The following is a 22,131-nucleotide window of genomic DNA, read 5'->3' as shown; positions in this document are numbered from 1 at the left end:
TCCGAGGGACTCTGCCGACCAATCGCGGGAGAGAGAATGAGCCACGTGGTCGGGCGCTCTGAACCTTCAACGACACATGTGGGAAGCGTTGCAGGAAAATCAATCCGGGCACACAAACCAACAAACAAGAGGCTTTGTTGACTCGGCAGTCACGGTGGGACGGGAGAGAACATGAAATGTTTCGTAATAGCAAAAGGTGCAACCAGTTGCACATAATTTGATATATATATATATATATACATAATTTTTCTAGATTTATTCTTGTTTTTTTTCCCAAGAATTGTTGACTTTTTTTTTTTTGGAATCGGCGAAAACATGTAAAAATTGGAGAAATATGTCAAGGTGTGTTTTATTTGAAGAAACTTTCGGTGGCGCGTGTCTGACTGGGGGCCAAATTCACAGCCGGCGACACCAAAGTCACTCGAACAAACCGGTGGCCCCCTGGCACCACACTGGTCCTTCACATCAACAAACCACATTTTTTCCCCTCTCAACAATAGCATAAGATTGTACGGTCAAAAAAGCAATTTGAGGAAACGTATTTGCAATGTGTGTCCCAAGCTGGTAGCCCTTGGCAAGAACCAGTTCTCAAAGAAGTCGCTGTTGGTTTCAAACAGGGTTGGTGCACCCCAGTGGAGCGAGTTTAGCAGGTCATTTGCCCGAAGCTGTTTAAAGTCCACGAACTGTGCAGTGTTTTTTTTTAGTTAACCGCTTTTACCGGATCCCGAAAAAGTGATCTGTAACAATTCAAAGACCATCCATAAAAAAAAGCGGAGTGCGGCTCTGTCGTAGATCAAGAGAGAGAGCATTTTGAGTCGAGGTGCCTTGTTGCTCGTGTGGCTGCGGCGGAGTCAAAGTCATTTTTGCCGCGGGCCACCTTGGGGTGACCCTTGGAGAGCCGTTACCACAACAAAACCAAATAAATGTTTCATCATCACATCGTGTTATTAATTGTACACAACAAAGTGATGCATTACTATTTTTGAAACCGGTCAAGTATTTTGTTCACTTATTGTTGGGGTGAGTGTAAACAAAATGATTGCAACTGACCGACTGCTCAGGAGGGCCCGCTCTGTCCTGGGCTGCTCCCTGGACACTCTGGAGGAGGTGGGCAACAGGATGATGCTAGCCAATCCAAAAGCTATGATGGGCAGACCGTCCCACCCCCTCCAGGGCAGCTCCTTCAGCCAGAGACCGATACACAAGAAGGAGGGCGACCGCCGCTGGTTCCTGTCGACTGCTGTCGGGTCTGAATATGCTTATATTTGTATTTCATAATGTACATTTACTTCTATACTTTTTGTTGCTCTACTTCTCCCTCTCATCATTTTTGCTGCTGTAAATTGGGAACTTCTCCATTGTGTTTTCTTATCTTATCTTAATAAATATCAACGCATTTATTAGACATGACAATTTGATATTTCGGTGCAGATTTATAGCGAGGATCACAGAAATTGACACGGACGATTTGCTCTGGCGGGCCACATAAAGCGACGTGGCGGCGGGTCGGATCCTGCCGCAAACACACCTGCGTGACGTCATCGCACGAGGATGGCCGAGACAAACCGAAGCATTGGAGTGGACGGTATCGCACTCCTTTGCTTTGCCATCCCCATCCAGTCCAGAAATGCGTGGAAAAAAAAAAGGTCTGGTTGTTGGCTAGAACGTCCGTCCAACGCCTGTTTCAATGTCTCTCTCTCTCTCTCTCTCTCTCTTGAATTCCCGAACCATTCTGCCGCAGCACTTCGGCGCGCGTCGTAAGAGATCATTCGGTGTGCCGCAGGACATTTTCCATTGTCACTCCGTGGATCGGTAACGTTGACTACAAATGATGTATTTTGGGTTTATCGGTCACGCGACGAACACGGAATTGCCCTTGCACCGCAAAGAAAAAAAGAAACAAAAACCGGCCGCATCGACAAATTCTTAGCAAAGTTTCACGAAGCGAAGGTGCTCGTTCGAGACACGGCTAGAAGCTGCAAGATACGCGTGTCAATGATAAAGGAAATAAAGGATATCTTATCTTATAACCTGTAATTGATCAGCACACGAGGCGGGTTGATGAACGGGTCGGGCCGGAAAGGCGATGGGCAAGTTGACACACGGCAGCCTCAGCTCTCATGCGACGCCGCCTGTCAAGAGGGGTGCCGCTCTTGGTTTGCTCCCCCCCTCTTGTATGCCCCAGTAGCAGGTGGGAGGAGCTGGCTACGTGACGTAAGCGGAACAAGACGGTGAGTGATGCCGGAACGCACGTTTCTGTCTCTCGTTTCTTGATTATTAGACACGAACATCACCACTCAACCGCAAACTGTTGAGAAGTCAATCACGGCTGGAACGACACCGGTCCTGTTAATGCGACGTGTCCTCTGTATCGAGTCTTCATCGCGTGTGACGAGTTCAAACTGGACGCCGTTCAAAAGTGGAGGCGACTGCTAACATTCATCCGGAGGATGTGTGGCACAACGATAGTGAGCCGTACAAACAAATATTTTCAAGAAAAGCCAGTCGCCAGGCACCCCAGCCAAAAAAACAAACAACCCCCCCCCCCCCCCCCAAAACAAAAGCATCCCATTCCCTCTTGGAAGGTTTGAGTGGGTCCTTCATTTCCAATGTCATCCACGAGAGGGCAGAAGTGCTCCTTGCCAAATTGGCAAGCCTACAATCAAGAGACACTATTCGAAAGAAGAGAATCATTCCCTAATTGGCTATGCTGGACAGGAAACTGTTTTCTTTGAATTTTCTATCTATCTTTTTTTTTTTTTAATGACTTGAAGCTATTTTGCTCACCGACGGGGCTTTGATTGAATAGTGAGGGAAATGAATGCAGAGCAACACCCGCCATACCAGATGTGTTGGGGGGGGGGGGTAAAATAAAATCCCAACAAATGGAAAAACTGCCAATACGATGTTTGTTTTGATTAATTTGTCTGGCCTTTTCTGTCTTCTGGCTGTTTAGCATGCATGGTTTTGGAATGCTGGAGGTCGTCGGAAACATCCACAATTCAAATACAAAGCACAAGAAATCTGCACCATACTGCTTGGATGGCGGGCTGGCCGGAAGGTGAGCTCTGTTCGCTTACACATATGTGTCATTTAAAAATATATTCCACCAAAAAACGGGGGTGAAAGGGAAAACCAGGGAATCGCCAAAACAAATAAACCCCCTCCCCCCCGCCCGACCCCCCGCGTGAACAAATCCATAACCCAGCCCTGTTTTGCTCCCCTCATCATATCACTGCCTCCTTTCTTCCCGCTCTTCATCCTCTTTGACGTTGAAGCGCACGCAGGCAGCTTCCTTCCAGCTGCCTGTCACGAAAACAAAGCCCCGTGTTGATACACGAGGCTGCTGCGCGCCGTTCGAATCGGACTCTGTTTCCGTGCGGCTTTCCCTCCCACTGCTTCTTTCTTCTCATGAATGATTCAGAGATGAAATGGAGGGGGGGGGGGTGCGCTTCACAGTTCAGCCTTGCTTTTTTTTTTTCCCCTTCATAGTCCAAATATGGATAATGAGAAAGCACCAGGGAGCCTTCATTCCTAAACAATCGAATGTAAATACACAGAGACAAAAAAAAGTGCGACAGATGATGATGACAGATGGGAAACAGACGAATGGGAACATGAGCAACATCGACGAGACGCCAGTTGTAAAATTGACTCGGAGTTCATTCTGCGACTTGACCAAGCCATGTGACGGAGTGTCATTCGAAAAATTCCTGACGAATTTCGGCGATCGGTGTCATCGGCTGAATCCCGAAACAAGGGCTCACGTCCTCCTTCGCCGAGCTCCGGCCCGCCTCCGTGTCCCGCGCGCGCGCACGTCAAGCGCCGGTCCCAAAATACGCCGCCAGGCCGGGATGCGCGATAGATATCGGACTCGAACGCTCGACCGTAATCCGAGCCGGTGGCGATCGAATTGCATTCGGACCGGCGGCTCCCGCAAACTGCAAACTCTGCTTGTTTGAGCAAGAAAACGCGGTCGAAGAACAGAGCGAATCGGAACATGACGGCGGGGTGGCGTAAGCGGAGCCGAAGCGTCGTCTGGGGAAACGATTCCGTGACAACACTTGGGGGGGCCCCTTTCAATCTTTAATGGCTCCGTGCTGAAAGGTGACGATACGCTGCCCCTTGTCACATTTACCAAGGCGTAGAATCCCTCATGTCTGACATCTCGCTTGCTTTGACAATTCCTGGGCCTGTGTGTGTGTGTGTGTGGGGGGGGGGGGTTTCTAATGACTCACAAACTAAATGACTTGAAGGAAACCTTTTTGTACACAGCGGCATTCATCAAGTGTTAATGAACAGCCCAAAGCGTCGGAATGCAAATAGCGTACAGCAATTGGGAGTAGAGAAAGAGGGCGACGGATGGGGGCGGTGGGGACGGGTTTCGAGCGAGCCATCATCGCAATGATGAATGAGAGTGTTGGCGGAGGGCCTCGGGCGATCACTCACTCACTAAGACAGCCGTCTCCGGCCCGAACTTCATTACGGCCACGCAGTCCCATCAGCAGGAGCGCGACAGGCCTCGGCGCCAGAAAAGATCACTTTGACCGCTCGGCCTTCGGTGGCTCGCCACAGATCGAGAGCGGGGCTCGCTTCCGCTCTGACTCGGGAAGCCTCAAAAGCAGCCGGCTCACCGTGAAACGAACGACGTATTGCCCGCCGGTGTTTCCCTGATGGCGGCTTGCAAACGCTCAGGAAAATTGATCATGATGTTCGGCAAGATTTCAGGTGAATGTCATTTCCGGGGAAAATTCCTCTTCTCAACTCAAGTGTATTTCCGGAGCAACGGCCGCCGTTGTCTGCAAAGTGCTGTACACACGGAGCAAAAAAGAATTCGGACAAGAAAAAAACAATAAACCCAATAAATTAATCACAAAAACTGTCCAACGGAAAAAAAAATCAAGTCTCGTGCTGAGTTAAAAGCCAAAGAATCAAAAGTTTGAAATACGGGCAGCGAGGCGGGGGCGTGCGGTTCCAAAGAGAGGGGGCGGCGACGGAAAAGGCTCCGTCCACTCGGAGCCTCCGCTCGGTTCTCGGTACCTGGAATAGCGTCTGGGCCGCAGACCCGGGGCAGCGAGCGGGGAGCTCCGAGAGGTCAGCTGGGGCCAGGCCATTGCAAGAAAACCAATAACGGGACCAAAGTCAAACTGGAGGCAGTGAAGGGATGCCCGAGTAGCGGGCAAAAGGTGAGCGGCGGCATTCGGGACCAACTGCAATTACTTCACGGAGGATCGGCCGACTCTAAAATCAAGTGCGTGACAGTTGTCCGGCCATGATGTGACCGAGCCGTGAAGGACTGGAGAAAGTAATAATAATAATAATAATAATAAAGTAGAGGCTTTTGACTTGAGCCCGCTGCCAAAGATGAAAAGAGGCCCGATTTATCCACCGCACCAATTAGCCGGTCCCATTTCAAATCGCGGTCCGGTTTCAGAGCAAAAATCCGAGACCGTCGGCTTAATAAATCCCTAATAGTCGACCGTTTACGTTAAATGCAATATTTCTTTGAAGTGTCATAGCACAGTACTGCTTTTATTGTCCATAGAGGGCAAAAAATCCCAAGGAATTAATATAAACTATATATGTATGGCTAGCACAGATGCCGCTGAACATTTTGAGTGATTGAAAATAAAAAAACACATGCTGGAATAATGCAACATACACAATTTTCAAAAATTGTAAAACGAGTTTTTTTCCAAGGGCATAAGGGTTTTCAAATAAGGAGCCACGTTGTGTCCAGGCGCAAAATCTCAACCGAGCCTTTTGCCGTTAAAGCCGTCTTATCCTCGGTGAAATGAAGATCCAATTGTGCGCCGCTTGCTTCATCTTTTGTCATTTCAGTCCCTCGGTTAAACTTGCCGTACATTGATCGTGCTCCTCCTTGGCAATTTGCTGCAATACGCGTGCGATTACTCCCGGCGTGATCGATGAGGTGCCGTCGCCGCCCGCTCTTTGGCGCCACAGTCGGAGCAATACGAGCGGCACCGCAGGAAGTGAAAACAACGTACGCACAAAGCTGCGGTGACTTGTTATTTGAAGTTCAGCGTTTTGCCTTTATATAGTATATAAATAATCTGCCGTCCGCGCGACGGATCGCGAGGCGAGCGGGTTCCGCGGCAACGAGCAGAGGTGTTGTGAACCTAAATGTACATTCTGCAGTTCATCCAAACGCGGGCGGGAGCCATATGAAAGGTCCGCATCAAATATTTATGGGGCAAATTAGCTTCCTTTCAAAAGTGAATGAGAACATCGCATGAAATATTCACCGCAGAGGATATGTAATCAGAACTCAAGTGTATTTCTCGAGCACTTGAAAACAACCGGCGCTGTACGCAACGTGCCGTACGTGGAGCCCCCCCACCCCCCAAAAAAAAATTCATACAACCATAAATGAATAACGAGGGCAGCGGAAAGCACAAAAACAGTCCGAATCCAAATCAATCAATTCTGCAATGAAACCCGGATGCCGGAAAACCCAAACGCCAACGGAAACCTTTGCGGTAGCGCAAAGGAAAATTGATGTTGCTTCATTTCAACGCTGACAATTTCACAAATGAATATGAATCCTCCAAACGCGAAATCAATTGCAAACGTATGACAATCTTTTTTCAACGCGGGCTGTCTTAATGTCGTACGGTGAGCGCCTCGGTGAAAAAGCTTGAAATTGGATGGCGGCCATGCGGTTGGAGTTCTCGGTTTCTTCAACTCGTGCTCCTCATGGACTCGCGATCTTCTCAACTTTTCCAATCGCAGCCGTGCAGTCGGCGAATTTGAGTCTCACAGACCAAAAAAACAAGACAAATCGGGGGCAAGACCTTCGTCTTTTGGATTAGAGCTCGGAACAGTTGCCAATGTTGTCGTCAAAACGCGCGAGAAAAAAAAATGACATTCAAAAGTCATCTGGTGCCAACTGGACGATCGTGTAACAAATACTGCTGATCGCATAACTTTCTGTTTTGCAAACATTCGGCGTCAAATTTTGCGTGATTGGGATCCTCCTTCCGTCGTCACGTTCTTCCATGAGAGAGGCAGTCAATCATTTGTCAGAGGGGGGGGGGGGGGCAAATGAAAACAAAAAACAAAACAAGACACTTTGGGACTTACTTGGAAATTCCGACCCAATAAAAAGGCGGGTATTAAAAATCCGGCTTCTCCTCGTCGGTGTCCCGACACAAACGATAGTTTGGGAGCATATCGCGGCGACGGCAATTCCGGCGAGTATATTGGACTTCATCTCCGAGCAACAGGACCTCTCAAGTGCTCTCGCAAAGAATTATTGGGAGTGGAGCAGCTCCCGGACGGCGACGGCAAGGATGCGGGCCAAGGCGGCGCGACTCTCTCGCTTCAGAGAAAGGGAAAGAAAAAAAACAAAAGCTGCTAAGTGCCAATGATGGACAAGCAAAGATTTTCCACGCAAGGTCAACAAAATGAGGAGAAGGAAGACAAACAAAAGGATTCAAAAAAAAAAAGAGAGAAAAGTCAATTCCCAAAGGACATTCCGGCATCCCATTCAACCTTGCATAATTAAGGTAATTGTTTAATGATTTAATTAAGATAAATAAACGGAGCGTTTTCACTCAGCCCCCCTCCCCCCCCCCCCCTTCTAATCGACTTGACTGAAGTTGCTTGCCGACGCGTGCCCCGGCGATTGGCCAGCAAGCGGTTCAGGGTGTCCTCCGAAGACTGCCGGGATGGGCTCCGGCACGCCCCGCCACCCTTGTGAGGATAAAGCGGATCGGAAAATGGATGGAGGGATGTTTCGTAAGTGTCTTTTATTGGGCCGCCGGAACCGGACTCGAACGCTAAATAGTTGACGTGTATTCCGCGGTCCGCCAGATTCTGCTCGTTTACTTTTCACCTTGGCCGAGCACATTTCTTTTTCCCGGCGAGGTATATACCGTGCCGCCTAAGGTGTCCCGCTACATGCGAGCCTCCGGGTCCTATCGGTATTTTCCGAGTGGCCCGCAGTTGCAACAAATCGTAACTGCAGCTCTCGATTTTTCGCCGATCGGTATTCCACAGCACCGGACGCTTGAAAGCGCTCGAGGACTTTCCGTATCTTTGCGCAGCTAAAGTTGGACCGCAACCAGCGCCGCGGGTCACGTGGTCAAAACGGCGGCGCGAGCGCCGTCATATCGTCTCGCTCGATCGGCGCTCGATGGCTGCGCCCGATGCGGCGCGGCCGCCATCGGGTGCCGCGACCGCCCCCGTGCCACCCGAACGCGACGGAAAGTCTTTCGCTACTTTGATGTTTTTAATCACCGTCGCTTGTTACGGCGACACTCGCGCGGCCTCTCCTACGGGATTTCTTCATCGGAGTTTTCCTTCCGTTTCCGAGTCTTGCGAGGCGTTTTGGATTGAGCCTCGTCTCTGAACGCTCCCCTTTTCCAAGTGCGTCCACGGTAACGCCTCGTTATCCTTGTGCTAGAATGCGGCCATTAAACTCGACCTTCATCCGAAGGCGGTCCCCTCAGTCCGTTTAAGACCCGATCCCAAGGCCTCACGCTTGATTCGCCGGTTGAAATATGAAAGCTAATGGTCCGTTTATGTGAAGACTACCGGCCCGTTAGACTCGCTTCTGTGAGTAGTTTGTCATTTGCAGAGTCGCCGGTCTGTTTCACAAGCACCCATTTTTTTTTGTTTTACTTTCAAGGCATCGCCGCCGCTCCGAGCGACGCAAAATGGCTTGCGGGGGGGGGGGGGAGACAGTCGTCGGCCGTTGAAAAGCGACTAAGTTGACCGAGTCGCCGCACCAAATGATTTTCTTGCTTCTTGAAAACATTTCCTTGGAGTTGAGAGAGCATGACCGCGCGGTGATATCCGGCGAGGTCATTTTGTTTTTTCTTTCAACATCTTTTTAAAGGTTAACACCAAAAGTTCTGCATTTGTACGTGGAGGGTTTTTTTTTCTGCTGCAACAAGGAAGCGATCCGAAGAAAATACCAAAGGGCTTCACGTGCCCACAGTTGACAAATATCAACAACATCCCCTGACCTTAACTCCTAGAAGGGCAAGTACCACCCCCCCCCCCCCCCCCTCCACAAATGCCAAGTCAAGTCCGGAGACAACAAAGTCCCACTTTGATGCCTCGTACCTTGGAAGACGGCTCCCGCTAGCATGCTGGGTCGGCTCAGGATGAAGGATCCTCGCCGAGAGTTGCGCGTCAACAATTAAGGCGGCTGTCGTCATGAAATCTCAATGCGCAGGTTGGAGGAGTCGACAAAAAAAAAATCGCACCTTTCCACTGTGACTTTGTGAACGTCAAGCAAACGTGCGTTTGGGTGTCCAAACGGTTTCGGAAAAACACAAGGAGGAAAGGGCCGCTTGAAAATTGGCCGACCAAAGTCGCTCAAGAAAGCGATTCTACATCGTTTGCATCGTCTCGTTCGTTTTCTCGGCTTTGTGAATCGGCCAATATCGAGAAAAGCTCTCCAAGCCGGGTGCCAAAGTCAAGGCCCGGGGGCCGGATCCGGCCCGCCACATCATTTCGCGTGGCCCGCGAGAGCAAATCACGCACGTCAACTTCCATGATGCTTGCTAAAGTCTGAACCCGAATGTCAAATGGTCGCATCTAATCCAGAACAACAAGATTTCAACAAGCCATTTCGCTGGACTTTTGATTCCACATCAAGTTATCCATCAATTTGTTGTTCGCCGCGTATGGACGGCGGGCTGCAAATGGCCCCCGAGTCGTAGTTTGGACACGGCTGCACCTGGGGGGGTTGCTAATGATCACCTTGCATATGTGTAACAAAATAAGAAGGCAAAACTCACTTTTCTTTGAGCATTTCAGTCTCGCCATCTTCCAAATTTCAAAGTGCATATCAGGACACCTAAATTTGCTACTTGAGGACCGTGAGGGATGAAAGAAGCCAAGTTTTCAGCAAATGCACTTGCTGCTGATGAGCCTCCCATGAATAAATGAACAGGTTTGAAGCGAGTTGGTTTTGCTCTCAGTGATTCCGCAGCAACGCTTTAACGCGCCCCAGTTGCAACATCAAACCGGGTCTGGGCTAATTACTATTCGCTTTGAATGCCGCTAAATAAAACACGGGATTTTTTTTTTTTTTTTATCAGCAAGAACACGGGGGCGACGGCGAACGGCGCCACAAAAACAGCCTTTATTGGCATTCCAAGTATTCGTGGCGCCCGCCGTCCAAAACACAATCTCATCTCTGTCGTATGGGCCTTTTTTTTGGGGGGGGGGAAACAGAGCCACGTTGTCCAGATGACTCAAGCCGAAGAGGGCGCATATCGAGTTACAAACGGGTTCGTGGATAAGACTATCATCCAGCGTGCGTGAGTGTGAGATTCCTCTGGCTACGCTGTCCGCCCCCCCGGGGAGCCTCGATGGTTGAGTGTCTACCTCTTGCACTCCGGCTTTTTCCCCCTTTCCGGCGTTTGTGAGTCTGAATGATTGTTTGCCTTCACGCGTCAGTGAATTTGTACGATTGCTCCTGCGCCGGCGTTACGCCATCGATGAGGTCCCCGTTGAAGGCCCGGGTCCTAATCATCAGACCGGTGACTGAGCTGTATCTGCCGGACGGACATTCACCTTGTCTTGCGTCTGTCGCTTTCCGCGCAGACGCCGATCGCATGACAATTCGCCCCCCCCGCCACCGGGGCACTTGCGATGTGATTTGTGGCCAAACCGGAAATAACGAGGAGCTATTTTGGTGAAGGCAGCGTACCGCCTCCAGCAAAGTCACACGGACAAGTTGTTTACGACGTGGGGGTCCCTTCTGCGGTGAGAGCGTGTCCTTTTGCATTTTGACGGATCAATATCGCATCGTTGTGCGCGCGCGGGAAGCCGACCATCCGACCGCGTCTCAAAACAGAAACTTACAGGCACTCCGTAATAAGACGGACAAAAATCGACAATGACTGAAACAACAAAAATGATTTGCTTTGACATCGAGAGAGAGAGAGAGAGAGAGAGAGAGTGTGCTTAATGCAAAAAAAACAAACAAAAAAATCAGTTCATGTCAGAAAACGATGATGAATTGTGATGAAATTTCACCTCCGCTGCGGCGCTCTCAGTGAAGGGATGCCGGCGCAGGAGTGATGCGCTCCCTCTTCCGAGCGGCATCAAGAGGCCTAGCGGCAGCATCGCGGAGCAACTGGAAAGGCTTCATGGAGGAACTCGTCTTTTTCAGTCTTTGGCTTTGGACCCGGCATGAGACTCCAGACTTGAGTTGGACTCTTTTTGTGCTTTCTGCCGTCCGTCCTCGTGAAATGCGCTCGAGTTGAGTCGCGTCCGTGCGGCGGAGCGATATTGCGGTCCGCTTGCGCGTGTCAATGGACGGAGCAAACCGTTGAGCGCTTCAAAATGTTTTTGTCCCATCCGCTGACTCTTTTGAGCCGTTTGAAACGATTTAGCTCAGGTTGGTGCCGCAGACGTGAGAAATCAAAGAATAAATGCCGCGTGGATTGGCTCCCCCGTCTTTGATTCCGCGTTTGCCGACCGCAGAAGCTCCGATAAAAGGCGCCGCGCTTCCGCCGCCGCGCCGATCGATCTTTGGCGCCTTCGCCGCACCCCGTCTGCCGCCCGCGAGCATCCGAGCGTTCCGACGAGGCCGCCCCCGGCGACGGCGACATAAGTCAGGCGGCCGCATTAAAAAGGCATTAGGCCGGCCGTTCTGCTTATCTGACAAAGAATACCTGCCGCGGAATGAACCGAGCGCCGCCGTCCTCGTGCGTCACCGTCGCCCGTGTGACAAACCTCGTGACTTATGGAGTCGCCGAATGCACTCCCGAGCACTTTTGGCGAGATGAATACTATATCTGGAATTGATGAGATCTCCGGCTCCCCCCCCCCCCCCACATGTAATTTCCTGCTCGCTTTGTTCAGAGTTATGGGGAGAAGAGATTGAAGCTTGGAAGGACGGAGGGCTGAGGCGGCGGCGGCGGCGGTGAAACGGCCAAATGAGAAAAAGGCAAGGCAGCCGGAAAAAGCGGAGTGAGAAGAGCGAACCTCTTCTGCGGCGGTAATTTGATTTCTCGCGGCTCACCGTGTTCCGCCGTTCGGCGGAAAGGTCATAATGGCGACCGTCTACCAAGCGTTATTACACCGCGGGAGAGCAAAGTGATGTGTTCGGGGTGGATGATCACATCTCCACGCCACTTGGCCACAGTCAATTTGCACCTCTGTTATTCATTTGTCATTGGGGGGGGGGTGGTGGCGGGGGTGGGACAAAAACAAACAAACAAACAAAAAGTCCTTTGCGTGGCCAAGCTTGCAGGCCGACACGTCGGCCACAACGGCTGACGGGATCGGGCCTCCGTTTTTGCGGCTTTCCCCCGCCTACTGGCCGATAGACGGCCGGGAGAGGCTCCGGCACGCCCGCGACCCCCCCCCCCCCCCCCCCGAGGATTTGAAAATGGATGGCTGGACGGCTCTTCAGAACACAACACCAAAAAAAAAAAAAAAATGGCAGCTATTCTTAAAGTGCTTTCCCATTTCGTGTCCCCCTTTTTTCCGAACGACAACGGCCGGCCGCTGACTTTCCGTCCCCGGCCGGGAGGTATCGACGTTCCCTCTCTGAGCGCCGTTAGCCGCGATTGCGACCGGCGCGTCGCTCCGTCGGCCGTTTCTCCCGCTGGCTATTTCCTCCTCCCGACGCCGATCGGAATGAGGGGAAGATACACAAAGGCGACGAGCGGGGCCGCCTGCTGACTCCAGCCAGAAGGAGAAGCGTAGCAAATAGCCGGTGACGCCGCGCAGCCACGCGAGCGTCTCAGCCCACCCGCGAGCACCTGGCTCGGTCCTCAAGCCGTTGCGTCATTGTATTCGCCCGCGGGGAATGTTTCGGCGTTTGTCGCCCGAGACGCCGGCGTAGCGCCGAGCTCAGACGCAGTGTGAGAGTGCGCTGCAGTACGCAAATCAAAAAACGGCGACTGCGCCGACTCGAGCGTCACCGCAACAACAACGACAACGACAAAGGCGGCCGTGTAAATGTGTGCGCATACGCGTGCGTGCGCGTTTTTGCTTCTCCGCATTTGGGTCCACCTTTTGCCTCCGCATCACAAAATCGTGACAACGGTCAAGCCGGCTTGGATAACCCCGACAAAGCGGAGGCACCGGTGACGCGAGGCCGCATTGAAGACGGATGGATGCAACTCGGCCGCACCAAAGGAGTTCTGAGTAGGGATGGATATCGCAACGCACACAAACGCGCGCGCGCGCGGACTGACTCGAGATTTTTCAAGGTTTGTGATCAAAGAGGCGCAGGCTCACTTCCGTGACCTGATTGCATGAGCGATGCGCTCAAGTTGACTCCGTTTCAAAGTGTGCAGCATTCCCTTTACGGAGGTGGTTGAGTGGAGCCTCAAACAAGCGGAGTGGGGGCGGGGCGGCATCACTTTTGACATCACGTCTCTGCTGGTGTGCTTTTTTTTTTTTTTTTTTTGCCGTGAGATTTCGCCGCATTGGATCTGATGTAAGAGCGTCAAAGACCTCGTGGGAGTAAAAGTTTGCAAAGCATGTGAATGCGGCGCGGCTTCGCCGTGTCAAAATCAATGGAGGCCTTTGTCAAAGTGGCTCTGAGTCACCGTGGAGAAGCGCCAACACGCTTCTCATTTCTGATGTCACATTTCGGGGCTTTTAATCAATCCACCGCCCCCCTCACAAACTCTCACCTGATCACTGCGGAGGGGTTTGCGTATTTAGAGCGCAACGAATAATGTGATCAGGGATGATTCATGAAGTCGAAATTAGGCCCGGCTCGTTGATTTTGCGGCGCGATGATCTCATTCAGGTTGGACGGGCTCGTCGGCAAAGATCGGGCGGGACGTCCGCTCGGATGTCTTTCCGCGACTCTTTCGGCCGTCGCAGCCGACGCGACGAGTGACCTTTGTGTTCTTTTCTCCTCTCGGACAACAAAGTGGCGGCCTTGCGACGGATCAACTGGCCGAACGTGAGCCTTGGGGCTGCGTTCATTCGTGTCGAGAACTCCTTCCGTCTAAAAGCGCAACTCTGCCAGCATTCGTCTCATACGGGCGCAACGCCCGTTCCATCGGCGTAGCTGCCGTCTCGTGTGTCCAGTCGCATCATTGGCGCCGTGATTTGGTGACTCCGCCTTCCTTTACTTGACAGACAATTCTTGAGACTGGGAACAAAAGGAAATTAATATCGATCGATATCTATGTCTATCGATACACACCCACCCACACACAGTGCAGAGGTCTTAATTGAGGTTAGTAGAATGGCAAATCCGCCTGTATGTGGCAAGAAAGGCGGCTGGGCAATTTCCCATGATGCATTGGAATCCTCCCTCCCTGCCCCCTTCTCCATCTGTTCGTTTTCATATCATGTTAATGGTTGTTACTAACTCTGCACTTTTTTTTCTCCCCCCCCCCCCCCACTGGAGCCGCTTTGTTCGGCGCGGCCAGCGCTACCGCCACCCCCCACCGTCACCCCCGCCGCCATCGCCACCAATAGCCAAAGCGGCCACGTTGTGTCATCGGTTTCATTTTTCTGTCACTGGGATGACTTGATGGTTTTTTTTTTTTTTAAACAGCTTCAACACGTGAGGATATCCAAAATGAGTTTGACCCGGTCGCCAAGGATTTGTTTTTCCACCAATCCATCGGCGCACGCAAAATGTTCCTAACCTGCAATTGGAGACGTCGAGACAACATCAAACATTTATTGAGAGCAAGCCGGATTTGTTCAAAATCAACAGAAATCCAACTCACATTGCCGTAAATGTGAAGCCAAAATCAGGGCGCGATGCGACCGCAGCATGGCGGCAACCGGATGAGCTCCAAGCGAGGCTCGGCGTTACGTTTTGCCATCGCGCGCTGAGCTCGCAGCATCTGGCGCGTCGCGGAGGCTGCGCAGCTGCTCAACTGGCGTGACGCGAAAAGGCCACGGCGCTTCCATCTACTTTGGGGGAGAATTTTTTATTTTTATTCTGAAATCCCCCAAGGCATCATAACAGAGCTCAGATGCGCGTCGTTTGACAGATGACATCGCCGACGGGATTAAGCGCCCATTTGACGTCATAGCTTCCATTTGCGAGTAATACGCGCGCGCGCGTCCCCGATCATTTGGAGAAAATGAGAAAGCTCCCCCCTCCGTGCCGATCTTCCGCTCTCGCATTTAGTTGAAGTGCACGCGGGAGTGCCGCTTCCTCTGCCGGTCCTTCCCCCTCCTCCCGCGTCTGGAGAGGGGCCTCGGTGACGCCGCCGGACGGATTCTGCTCCGAGCGGGCGGGATGAGAGCTGGGTCGAGCGCTCTTCATCGACCGAGCGGGTTCGGAGGCGTCTCTCCCGCGGCGTCTCCGTCTTGTTTGATGGACTTTCGGAGTACGAAATGTTTGGCCGGCGGGCATCCGTTGCCGCCTGCTCACCCTGGCATCGGCGATCCCCCGCCCGCGGCCCCTTCTCAAGGCTTCTCATTTTTTCCCCCAGATGGGCTTTAGGGATTTTGTTCCTTGCCCTCTTGGGGGTTCAGGTCAGGGGGATGTCATTCCTATTTGCCAACCGTGAACCCCCTCGGAGACTCTTTTGGCGGTGAAGGGCGATAGAAATCAATGTGAGTCGACTTGCGTGACCCTAATTCCAGGGTCACATCCCAAATGGAATTGAAGGCCAATCCTTTTGGAAAATATTTGATGACATGTTTGAAGTGACACATAAGGCCTTCATTTTGAAAAACAACAACAACAACAAAAAGTCAAAGACGCTCTGAATAAAAACGCTACGAATGAAGATGGATTCATTTTTAAAAATGTTCGTTGCAATTCTCAAATGTGCCCGAATATACGAACCCCAGTGGCGTCATTCCCTCCAGCTCGTTACATTTATGAACTTGCCAATCAACATCAATACACGCGCAGGTCCTATTGTCAGCTCGCAGTTGACCTTTTGACTCGTCTCTGGCGGAAGACGATCTCTCCCGGAAAGGTCGGCATGAAATGCTGCTGCTGCGTGTGCACGCTTTCCGAATGAAACAATGAAATAGGCCTTCTTCTTCTGACCAAGGCAATTATGTAAAAACACACAAAGCACCTTTGCCACACTCGTATTACGATGACGAGCAGCTCCGAGACAAAAAAAACAAAAACATGTAGGACATTCATACGGCCTGGATTGCGAAAGGTCGGAATGATTGCAACTGGAACCGATTCCGCGTCTGATGACAAGCCATGCGCAAGAGGTTCGCAGAGGACAACATATCCAACGGATTTTGTGATATCAGCTGAGATGAACGGTCAACTTGTTTTGTTCTTGACGCTCGTGACATCAAAATGTTTATGATGTTGCTTTAACACCGGACACCTTTTCTGTTCATGTTTATTTTTCATGGCGTTTGCAAATCTATTCCGCCTCTTGATGATTCTCTCTTTTTTTTTTTTAAATCTTAGAACTTGTCTGTTCGCGATGGAGCATTTTATAAAAAAAACAACCCCAAAGCGACTGTCCCTCAGGTAAGGATGCCACCGCAGGTGCGGTGCCGAAGAGTGACTGACGGCTGCGCAAATGATGCGGAGCGTCATCAAGACGCACAATCCTGCCTTAGCAAAGAAGATTGGATCGGAAGTTTCAGTGCCGTCAACTCGCAGGAAGAAAGCTGTCTCGACACGGCGTGACAGGTAGGGCCATTCCAATTCGACACAATGGATTCAAATGACGGACACGGGCGGAGAACAAGAATCCCGTGCGGTGATTGGTGGGAGAAAATCACATCAGGCTTGTCGAGACAGGTGTGTCGCCCCCCCGCCCCCCTCCAATTATTCTCTGAAATCAAAATGGTCAATCGAAACACACGGTCGGGGAAGGTGTTGTCGTTGTTTTTTATAGGCACGATTAACTGCACGTCGCTGTTCTTTGGGCGAGCCTCACTTAAAAAACGGAGAGGTTGTTGGCAAGGTGCGGCTGTGGGTGCTCCGCTTCGAGAAGGCGGCCTTGTATTCCATTTGACAACTTTATTTATTGTGCGCCTTTGGCATTGACACGCGACGACACGCTCGGCCATCCGTCGTGACCGAGTTTCGCGACGCGGACCAAACTCGCGGCGTCGAGAGGAGAAAGAAAAAAAAAGGCAACCGCGGCACTCCCGTTCGGCGCTCCACGCGAGATGCGTTCAAAGCCCCCTCACGGTGTAGGACACCTCACAATCGCACGGAAAGACTCCATGAATGGAACGACGACACATGGTAAAACCTTTTGACACCTACAACGGAAGCTGAGATTTTCCCCAATGAAATGAGTTGCCCCCCCCCCAGGCAAGACAGGTGAAAAAGTTGAAGGGGTCTGACTCCTTTTTCTCGCCATGTTTCCCAAAAATCAATAAATCCATGGTGGCTTCAGTTGCAGCTGGATTTGGGAGAGTGATATCCCAGCCCTCCTCGTTCTCTGGATTTTCATGACTTGCACTTGCGAGACCAAGTATTTGCGGGCCCAGCTTGACTCCCCCGAGGATTGTTCCTCATTACCGAAGAAGCTGCCTCCACTCTCCTGCTCAGCTCATTACCGACGGGAGAGCGGAAAAGAGAGCAACTGAGATCGACAGAGGGCAAGAGAGAGAGCGAGCGAGCGCGCGTGTGTGTGGATGTGATATCTATCAATTCTTCACGGGCGCTGCCATTTTGAAATGAAAAGTCATCCAATATCAGTCGCTTCTTCAACGTCTGCTCTGCCGAGTCGAGCGCATTTTAGTCCATTTGTCGCAGTGAGGGTGAGTGGGTGAGCTTGAGCCCCGGGGGGTGTCCACATTTTTTCGTTGGAGGGCCACACACCGAAAAAAAAAAAAAATGCAAGGACGAAAGGGCCACTTGAAAATTCTCCGTTTTGAAACATGCTAAAGTTCTTCAAGGAAGCAATTTGGAGTTTGGATTGTCGAGTTCATTTCATCAGCTTTCTGTTCAAGGTGTGTGATCGACCACCCCAACACACACACACACACACGCGCACACATTAGTAGATAGTCATTATTCGGTCTTCCCGCCCAATAAATCTACTGTTGCTGCAAAATGATTTCCCCTCCTCACAACAGGAGATCAGCGGGCATAAAAGATAAATGACAGCAGCGGCTTCAGCAATTTCCAAAGTCTGCCTTTGAAGGGAAAAAAAAAGATGCAATTTGCACTCTGTTTTTTTTTTTTTTCCCAATTCCCAAAGACTGATGCCAAACATGTTCTCGGAAAGTCTTGCAATGATTCATTTTGGCGTTTGGATAATTGGCTGGTGAGATCGTTTGCTGCATTTTCGAAATGAAAGGATTTGAAATGCTGCGTGCTCTTTTCAGAGGAAAACAATTTTCTGCATCAGCAGAAAATCTTTATTCAGGTGACAGTGGTGATACATCTGAACATACGGTAGACTCGCAGTTTCATGCTTAACGCAAAGCCTCCTGAGTTTGCCCCCTCCCCCCTCCCAAAAAGCATCTGCTCTACCACCGCTAGGAGAAAGACGGGGAACGCGAATGGCCAAAGAATACCAATTGATAGCCACGTGGCTATTATTAATATTGTTTGGGGGGGGGGGCAAAGAGCTGAATGGTCTATGCCTTTGGTTTGATGGGCACTCCTGCCATATTGTTTCCCTGACGGGCGCCCAACCAGTCGATGGTGATGGACGGGTAGCTCGCCGACGGGTCCCACGTCGATTGCGGGGAGTGTCCAGGAAAATGGGGGTGGGGGGGGGGATTTGTGTGCGTGTGATTAATATTGTGTATATTTTTTTTGTTCGTGTACATTGCAAAAAGTATTAACATTAAATATGACCCACACAAGACGGCAACTTTATCCTACGATGTCGCATGACCTCCATCGCCGCAAGTTGTGAGCGGTCGGCAGTCGGCAATTGCGGCTTGCCGGCAGAGTTGTCGGGCGATATTTTTCTTTTCTTTTTTTTTACCCATCGGAATGAATGTCCGGATTGCCATGAGAAGCATTTGAAGCATTTTGCGCTATGATAGTTTCTGCACTCGACACACTGCGAAAGTCCGTCCCGTGCCTCCGCGTCGGGTCCCCCTCACTCGGCTAGGAAGCGATTTCCTTTTCAGTTCATGTCGGGGGACGTTCTGGCCGTTGCTCATCGCGACGCCAGCGCATTCGTGAGCGCGTTGGTGCGTGCTTGTTGTCTCCTTCCGTTTCCTCCCTCGGTTGGCTCGCCGAAACAGCCCCGACGCTTCGTCGAGCGTGGAGCCGCCGTCATATAAAGTATATGGCTTAATTCGATCGGAGTTGAATGATCTGGCCAGTCGGCGGGTGTGATGACGGAGCGCTCTACCACCGCATTAACTTATTAAAAGGCTCATACAGCCAGGAGTGTTCCCCCCCTTCCTTTTTCATGAAACCCTTGAAGCACTTGCTGTATCCGTCACTCACAATCAACCAATTGCTGACTGCTCACGTTCAAGTCGCAGCACTTGAACGTGACAGAGCCCACTGCTCAAATGAATATTTCACGACTTGATTTTAGAAACTCATTCCATGTGGAACCCCCCCCCCCCCCCCCCCCAGCATGATAGAGAGCGAAATATTTTAGATGTGATGGTGGGCCGACTTGGTGATTGTTTTGATGTGGTTTACGAAATTCAAGTCCGAGACAATGACCGGATTCCTAGACTGATCTGATGAAGGGACTGGAGCGATGTGCAGATTGGAAGACATTCATCCTTACTTGAGTTTTTTTTTTCCTCTGTCTGGCTGTGGAAAACTTTGGGACATCCTGTCAATTATTTGTCCCATGCATTTAGCCATTGATCTGATCACCCGGGGACATTTCAAATGTAGAGTTGCATAGTTGTGGTGATCTGTTTCATTATTTTTGATTATGCGAGCAAGTGGAAGCGTGTCGATGTTAAACTGAAGCGGTCCCAGGATGCAGCCTTGGGGGACCCCGCGTGTAATTTTAGATGCCAAGAGCTTTTCTAAAGGTAACCCTTTATGTTCAATTCACTTCAAGTGCCCGTCATGGCATACTTGATTATGTTTAGTAATATTTGATGCACGAGAGAGAGAGAGAGAATGCAAGCACAGCGCGCAAAAGATGGATTAGTGAAGTAGTTGAACGAAAATTCATATTCTGGAAGGTGTATCTAGGGCCAGGCTATGAGCTTCATTAGACTAAACGTGAGGGACGGCATCAGAGCGTGACCGAGCGGGAGGCAACGCACCGGCATCCGCGCTTCACTGCCGGTGAAAACGAGTGTGCCTTTGAGCCACGGGGACTCTGCAGCCCCAGTCGCGGATACGATGAGAGACCGTGACAAAAGTTAGCAAGACTTGAATATGGAGGGGGGGGGGAGAAATTCCCAGCCACACCGCTTCGAGCAAAAGGACAGAAAATTGAGTCGAGTATTTCATACATATTCATAGACAGCCTTGTGACCGAGCTACCCGACGACTGAAATGAGGGAATCCATTTGACTCCTGGTGTAACCAATTTGAGCGTGAACAGGTAATAACACGACGGCGAACAGAAACAGCTGATATGTGTGTGTATGTGTATATATATATGTATATGTACTGTATATACATTTGTGCAACTGCTTGTAAATAGCCGCAGCTAATGAGAAAAGGGAATGCGCACATTAACAGTGGTGGGCAAATGTTAAGTGCTGCCGTAATTGTGGCATGATGCTGCTCATGACTAAAAGGCTGCGCCGCGCATGGTCTCCCGCAGGACGGTGGCTCACCGGTCAATTCTATTAGACGCCGTTTTCTGCCTGGGAAAGCCGCGTCGCTCATGACTGCGAATGAAGAACTCGGAGCCAATTCAAAAGCCTTCCCATGCGAACTGCTGGTTTGACCAAAAGGCAGACCTCGTTCGCCTTGGTGGCCCGCCTTCCGCTTCGGTTGAGTGCGTCCCACAAACGGATTATGGCCGTAGCTGAAATGACCTCGGAGGTAGGAAAGAATTCTGGCTTTACACGGCGTATGCCCGAAAGCCATATTGCACATGAAAAATCCTCGAAAGGAATCCAAACCATCTGCTCCGCTCAATGTTTCGGCTCGGGGCTGATGAGGTAGTTAGTTAGCAATGTGGGGACCATCTCATTTTCCATGCGCGTGAGCCGTCCAAAACCTGAGATAAAAAAAAAAAAATGACACGATGACGATAAATAACAACGAAATTCAAAGCACCTGTCCGTCAAAACGGAACAAATCGTTGAAGAGATGTGTACGAAAATCGGGCTAAGAAAGAAAAAGGAGGTGACGAAAAGGGTCCATTATGGCTGTCAAATGTTTTATTCGTTTTTTTTTTTCCATGTGAGTCAGCAGATCCTGTCACTGAGTTATTTTCACAAGGGAAACACTCTGCTGACTGTGCAAATCAATTAGAAAATGAAAACATCAATTCTCTTTGAGTGCAATTAAACCAATGGAAATAAAGAGTAGAAAGTACCAACAATAAATCAATAAATTCCTCCGCCTTCTGTTGCGTGAACGGCTTCGACGACGGGACTGGCGCAGACGCAACTCGGAAGATGAGCCGTATGAAGGAATGTTTTGGCAGGTGCTGTCCACAGACCATTAGCCTCTCCTCATCCTTTTTGGCAATCGCTCGGTGCAGTGGACATGGGGGGGTGGGGGGGGGAAGTCTACTTGGGTGCAGGTTGTGCCTGATACACTGGATAAGAAATGGGCTGTTAAATTGCCTCCTTTTCATTTCATCCAGCGGTTGCCCAAAATCAAATCATTTTGAAGTAGTCCACTGAAAAACTGGATCGGGATTCAAATGACTTCATTTTGGGCAACCACTAGATGAAATAAAATGGAGGCGATTCAACAAAAAACCTTTGTGGATGTACAGTATATATAAAAAAAAGCCACCAACCCCCTGTCCAAAGTCTCTTTTTAAATTAAAAAAAAAATGAGGCCAAGGTAAATGATTGAAAAATTTTACTCCAGTTGAAGAAAACCAGGACCAAAACGTGGTCTTTTCTTTGTTTTGTTTTCTTTCGGTTATGGGCGGTGTCATGTTTGCGAGAAACATATCTTTTTGGAATTAGAGCCCAAAGGTACAACTTTTCTTTTATCGGGCATTTGGAAGATTTCAAGTGAGTTAGGATTTTTATTTTTTTTTCTGGCGGGTAAGATAAGGCCTCCACGCCCATCCCCGCGCGTACACTCTCTCATCAAACGTAATCCCACCGGTGCGATGACTGCAGATGGTG

The 22,131-nt window shown here is 50.4% G+C and overlaps 1 long non-coding RNA gene across 1 annotated transcript; it reads left to right on the top strand.

Annotated features, from left to right (window-relative positions):
* Positions 1-9: 9 nt before the first annotated feature.
* On the top strand, positions 10-9,939 carry LOC147203184 (uncharacterized). Its single transcript, XR_015101471.1, has 2 exons — positions 10-2,231; positions 2,957-9,939. It is a non-coding gene; the product is annotated as an uncharacterized LOC147203184 (long non-coding RNA).
* Positions 9,940-22,131: the final 12,192 nt, after the last annotated feature.

The sequence above is a fragment of the Hippocampus guttulatus genome, chromosome 7 (genome assembly GCF_054856545.1).
Source record: "Hippocampus guttulatus isolate MCC_2025c chromosome 7, RoL_Hgut_1.0, whole genome shotgun sequence".
Taxonomy (NCBI): domain Eukaryota; kingdom Metazoa; phylum Chordata; class Actinopteri; order Syngnathiformes; family Syngnathidae; genus Hippocampus; species Hippocampus guttulatus.
This window is presented reverse-complemented; position numbering and strand designations above follow the sequence as displayed.